The 6,857-nt window shown below is 39.2% G+C and overlaps 1 pseudogene; it reads left to right on the forward strand.

The window, feature by feature from the left end:
• Positions 1 to 456: 456 nt before the first annotated feature.
• LOC149166941 (CSC1-like protein ERD4) lies at positions 457 to 6,448 on the forward strand (annotated as a pseudogene).
• The last annotated feature ends 409 nt before the right edge of the window (positions 6,449 to 6,857 follow it).

Genomic DNA, 6,857 nt, shown 5'->3' on the forward strand with positions numbered 1-6,857 from the left:
GGCAGAATTGATAGGATTGAGATGGAGCTTCTTCTGTCCTTTCATTGTCAATATATTTGTGGCAGGATTAGTAGGATTTAGATGGCAGTTGATTTGGTAATCTTCTTCAAATACCCTAAGAAGAAAGATCTCAAGTCCAACTATAACTACAATTCTTGTATTAGCCTGGCCACTTGATTGCAGTCAAACCCCAACCCCTTTTAGCATTGCCATAATGTGTTTGGAAGCCTCATTTTCTATATGATTCATCTAATTGTTCCAAGCTCTTAAGATATGATAGAATTATAAACTCTCAAAGTAAATGGTTCTAACAAATTTTCCATCCACTAGAGATGAGAACCTTAAAACCTTCTCATATGCTTTACCTCAGCAGCCTTTATAATTTTCAACAGCAAGCCTGCTATAGCAACTGCATCTCAAGTTGTGCATTCACAGTTCATATATAGATGGACTGTAATGGCTGCTCTTGAGCCTCGTCAAATACTGTGGAAAAACCTTTCCATGCCCTTCTATCAGAGGATGATTCGAGAGAAGATTGTATACATTATTGTGTTTCTAGCTATTGTTTTCTACATGATTCCCATCACCTTTATCTCTGCACTTACAACCCTTGACAATCTAAGAAAACTTCTGCCTTTTCTAAAATTAGTTGTGCATAAAAAAATCACTTAAAAGCATCCTTGAAGCTTACTTGCCTCACTGTGCTTTGATTTTCTTTTTGAGTTTCTTGCCTCAACTTGCTCTGCTTTTCTTTCTGAGTTGCTTGCCTCAACTTTCTCTACTTTTCTTTCTGGCTTTCTTGCCCACAATTCTCATGATTCTCTCCAAGGTTGAAGGAATTCCTTCAGAAAGCCATGCAATGAGAGCTTTTTTTGGAAAGTATTTTTACTTTATCGTGTTCAATGTTTTCCTGGGAGTTACATTAGGTGGCACCTTGTTTGAGTCCCTCAAGGCAATTGAAAAGAAACCTAACTCAATTGTTATGCTACTTGACAATTCTCTTCCTCCCAATGATACCTTATTAATTAGTTTTGTTGTGCTCAAGTAAGTTGTGTTTCCCTTCCCTTCCAATTTAATGAAACTCTTTTCTAGTTTTAGTGTCTGAAGGAATTCGTTGTTGGTTTTCTATGGATGAGATGGGTTTTGTTCTTCAGGTCTTTATGTCTAGTTTCCTTCATATGTTAGTTGTCCTTTTAAACAGGTTTTTTGTAGGATATGGGCTTGAACTTTCTCGCTTGGTGCCGCTAGTGATATATCATATCAAGAGGAAATTTATTTGTAAGACTGAAGTAGAGGTGGAAGAGGCTTAGGCTCCTGGTGGTTTTCTATTGGTGTTTTTGGTTCTTACAAATCAAGATTTAGAAGTGGTTTCCCAAATTTGGGCATAACAATTTGTATGGTTTCCCTTGAAATATTTTATATCTATTTCACTTTTATTATGGTGGAATAATGAGGATTTAGAAGGTAGATTGTTTCTTAATTTTAGACATGAAAATTGAATGCTGTTGTTTTGAATTGTAAGGGAAAGATGATTTGTGTTGGATATTTGATTTTTATTTTGTTGGAATACCTTAGAGTTGTATTCAATATAATATAATATAATATAATATAATATAATATAATATAATATATGGAGTTGCATACAAACTAGAAGAAGTCGCGGGTGTATCCATAATACACAGACTCTAATAGAGACCAAATTCTAAAGATAGTATGCATTAAATATCACATTACCGGGTCTTTATATTAAGTTTTCAAGCAGAATATTTAGTTGTGTAGCAATTAAGCCATCTACCACCATACCTAAGTGATTACATATTAGATTATATTTTTTTGGGTTCTGCTTGTCATTTCATTGATTATGATTTTCGATGCTTTGTTGCATATTTGAGTTTTTATCCTACCTCATTTGAGTACAATTCAAATTTAAACAATGGAATATCATGTTTCCTTGAGGAAAATTCTATAATTGAAGTCCAATTATATTTTAGTTATTTGGTCAAAAAGAAACATAACATATGATAAAAAAGACACAACCGTACATAAACAAAATTGCATAAAATTTTTACTCTTTTCTTCTATGCTACTCAAACATAACATATGATCAAAAAGACACGACCGTACAGAAAACAATTTCTTTCTTCTATGCTATTGTTTCCTATGCTACCACCTTACGACGTTTCCTTTGCAACATGTGGTGCAATTGCTAGTTTTAAAAATCCTTAAACCTTACTTTTAAATATTTAAATCTGATCTACTCTAATCCATGTGGTATGTGGTAGGGTTATACACAACAATACAGTTAAATAATAATGATGCAACAATGTTTTTATAAAATATTGTAATCTACTTTAGTGTGCCAATGGTTAAAAATAAATGGTATACTCTTTTTTTAATAAATGTCTCAAATTTTTTTATAAAATATTTTAATTTACTTTGGTGTAAATGTATGCTTAAACATTTATGTTGTTACATATAAATGATTCATCAACCAGAAATTTTGAACAAATAGTCTATATTATTTATATAATATTTCAACCTACTTGAAATAACTAATATGGTTATGCATATGTTATCACTCATTGCTTCATCAGTCACTAGTTGCTTCCAAAGCCAAATAGCAGTGATGTTTGATGCCAAATTCTGAGACACAGAAGCTATTTGAGCTTGAGGGGACCCACTCCATTGCGTAGTGCTTGGAAAAATCTTTTCAGTGGTATATGGAAGTCCAAAAATGGACTCCTAGGGCAGAAATTAAAGCATGTTGAAGAATCCCCTTGAAAAACTCAGAAAACCCAAAAAATGGCTAAGTTTGAGGAGACAATCGCAATCGGGACCTGGGCACAGAGCACATCGCATATTGGCAGACTGACAGTTTTCATACTTAATAGAACTTATGGGGGGCCGATCCCGCAGTATAATGTAACATCATCGGCGGAAGAACTAAAAAAGCTAACAAAGGAAAAGGTGTGCAAAACAGGGCAGGTGACCCCCCTTTCTCTCTCCTCTATGGGGGGCATGTGTCACGCTACTCGCAGTCCCACATCCCATGTATCAGCAAGGTCCTGGAGCACACGCTTAAGGATTGTTGGTGGTTCAATTTGCTGAACGCCGATATCACATCCCGCATCTTGGCGCCCCTGTAGTCCCACAGTTATAGCAAACTCCAAAACTGTTGCGGGGGCTAATCTACGATATAAGGTTGTATCACCTGGGAGGGGACGATTTTTATTTGCAAAGGAAAAAGCTGTTAAACCAAGGGTTGGGATGCTCCTTCTCTCTCCTCCATGCGGCGGAATCTCGCATTATCGCATATCAACGAGGTTTGAGTCCTGAAACAACAAAGGGAGGCCGATATTATGATATGGACCAAAATCGCTAGGGAGGGCTGATTTTTAAATACAAAGGAAAGCATGGAAAAGTAGGGCTCGATAGGCCTCTTTCTCTCTCCTACTGGGGGCCACGTGGTAGCCCTTGATTGGTTCACTGAGCTAACATGGAAGTTGAAGTCAGCAATAATGTCACAAGTACGGAAGATGACGTGGCAGAGGACACGTGTCACATATTTTTTACATTTCCAAGGGTCCTATGGGGCTGTTTACGAGTGCCACATGTCACCACTCACAGGATAACACGTGGTAGTGATGACGTCAGCAGGTGACGTGGCAATGATGGCATCAGCAAGTTTATCAGTGATCGGTGTGGTTAAGGGGTAAAGGCTTAAGCAATGATGCAGTGCGATTGCGATATGCGAGACTCCTCCCCCAGATGTGATAAATGACTAGGGAAGGGTCTATAAGGACCTCGTGTCCAGACTGTTGGCCCGCAGCAAGGAAAAAGCATAAAGTGGGGTAAAATAGAGTTGAAGGGCCGATATGAGGGATTTGTGATAATAAAGGAAAAGGCTCCAGATGTGATATTTCATAAGCCACATTTCATAAATTTTTCACATCTCGGAGATCGACTGATGCGGTGTAAGAGGCAATTAGAGTTAATTCAAGTTATAAAGGGAAAGCCCCCCCCCCCCCCACCCCCCCCCCCCATGGTTGTTTGAAGCCTTGGCGCTCAAAGACTAAACCTGTGGTCTCAGCCCCAATCATATTGAATAACATCACACATGGGCTATGATAAGGGGGCTAAGGGGGGAAATCAAAAGTGCTGCATGTTTCTCTTGTTTGAAATGATTAAAAGACCGATGGCCGTGGTGTGCTGAGGGAATCATTACAGAGATTTTAAATGGGAAGATGGGTCGGCAACTGCAATAGTTAATGAAGCATGGCAGAGTTGAAGAGTAGTATGGGGGGAACTCAAGAAGACTTAATGGCATGGCATGGTGCCCCATCCCTCTACACAGAGAAGGGCCTCTTGGGCACACGCCTTTCCCACTCTTCTCCCTACTCCACCGAATAGGTCACTCAGGCAGTTAAGGAAGAAGAGATAGAAGTAGGCCGAGCAGCATGGGAAGCACATTGTGACAGAGACATGACCTGTTTTGGAGCTCTCACAGAGATAGCAGAGGACCCCTCCTCCATTCTTCCTCCTATTCCTCCTTGAATTTATGTATTTTCTATTTCCAAGAAAGGGATTCGATCCCCATTGTAATTTGTAGGTAGCAGAGTCTTACAAGGCAGACAACTAGTCTAGTATGGTAGTTGGAGCCCTGACTCTTAGATATTTTTGTAATTCCAACTCCCCCTCCTCTAATAAATAGGGGGAAGCAATATAATATGGTGGTTTTGGAGTTTCTCACCCGAGAGCGCTGAACTCTGTGATACTATATTTTGGCTCATAACTCTGTAAGTGAATGGATGCTATCTTAGATTGTATTACTTTACATAGGAAAATCTTCAGACTATCACGGAAATGGTGGTGATTCCTCCTTCTTAGCATTACACTATGTTTTTCCTTTTGTTAATTCCATTATGTTCATATTCTTCTCTGCATGCGTGCTACAATAGCTGCTAGAAATTATTTCATGCTTCCTCATAGATCCATGTGTATTGATTTATTAATGCATAATGCCTTTATGAAGGGCTAAAGTATATCTTTAAACAGCTCTATAAGAATCATAACACCCATCTTCTCTCCAGTCCGTCAATTCTACTTGTAACTCAAACAAGTGTAGAATTTCCCATTGCTTGTAACTCTATGTGTTCAATATAGAATTCTGGATGTTTTGGGCTCTCTATGATAAGTTATGCTTTCGCCTAATCCTCTTTCATTTACTCAACAAAGCCTATTAAGTTGTAATCCCCTTTGAAGTAATCGACCTCTCATGTTCTATGTGATACCGTTGGGAACTGTGAGTGTGAGGGAGTACCTGAAATCCATAACTCATACCTTTGGAGGAATGAACCAAGCCCCCTCATTATCTTTCATTATGTGACAATTGGAGTGTTGCAAACCCCTCACATATAAACTTACAAACACTCCTCTATTTAAGATGTCCTAGGCACTGGTCTACAATTAACCCAGAGGTTGTCTCTAGGGATCTTTCCTTGCCTCCTGCTGCACTTTTGATGTAGGTACAAGATTTAGCCACAACATCTTTATCGCGTTGTTGCCAGGGTATAGATTAGAATATTTTTCCCTGTGTATGACAAAGTTTTACATTTCCCTTATTAGGTGAGCTAGGGAAGTGTGGGTTGAATATCTCTCACCTTGGCAACTCCACTGTCAATTCTATTGTAAAAATCCAAGCGAATCCACTGTCCATATCTCTATTTTAATCATCCTGGATTTTAAGTAGCCCCATACTCACTCTGATGCTACAACAGTTGAAAAATATCCTTGCTTTCGAAGCTGAAATCAATCACATAAGGAGGTTTTCAAGATGTCCCTTCCTACATTCCTGGCCAACCAGTTTGCCCCACTCGATTTCTCTTCCAGTGCTAGTTATCCTAACCATGTTCCTTCATTTCATAAGTGTGATAGCTATTTGCCTAAATTTAGTGGGAACTCAAAGAGAAGACCCAACCAACACCTAAAAGAGTTTCACGAATGCATGGAGCAACAAGGTATTTTCTTTGAAGATGTACAAATGGAGTTGTTCATGTATTCTTTAGAAGAAGGTGCTACAGTCTGGTGCAAAACACTACCTCGTGGCATCATATCTTCCTTGAAATATTTGCATACAACATTCCATCAATATTACAAAAGATTTTACCCCTTAAATGCTTTATTTGAAGATTGATGCAAACCTCTTAATGATGAAGACATTCCCGAGGTTGAAGACCTTGCTGAAGATGTTTGCGGAGCTCCACTCCAAGAAAACATCTACTTGCATCAGGAAGCATCACCCAATGAGCTAGAAAGTGAAGAAGGAGATATCACTGAGCTGCCAACAAACCCTCAGGGGTCTGATTTAGCCAAACTGGATGTTTCTCCTTCCTATGATAAATACGACTTTGCTGGAGAGTCAAGTGATGCAGAGCCACCATGCTTCTAGTTAGGGGAAGCTGCGCAAGAAGAGGAAGCCCATCAGGAAGTCAGCAAAGAGCCTCCAGTTTGCAATGCTCATCTTTCGCCTGGAGAACAAGACTAAGACCCTCCTCCAAAGCATGATTCATATTACCCAGAGGAGGAGGAAATGGTCATGGAGGTTCAGAAGGAGTTGTTTGCCAGCAAGTGGAGAAAAATCTCCCAGCAACAGGCTTTTCTTGAAAAGGCTAAAGTTGAGGAGCTGAACGATGATTGTAGCTGCCCTGGCCAAGAGGATATCAACCAACAGACTGCTCATGAAAAGGAGGTAGCTGCAAATTTTCCTTGTTCATTCCATGACCCTGTGGCTGAGTACATGAGCAGGTTCTTAAGTTAGCAACAATGATTGTGTCCAGAGCATGCTTCAAGCTTTTGAT

This window comes from Pinus tabuliformis, chromosome 5_1 (assembly GCF_031772625.1).
Source record: "Pinus tabuliformis cultivar Carrire ecotype Pingquan chromosome 5_1, CPIR1, whole genome shotgun sequence".
NCBI classification, from domain to species: domain Eukaryota; kingdom Viridiplantae; phylum Streptophyta; class Pinopsida; order Pinales; family Pinaceae; genus Pinus; species Pinus tabuliformis.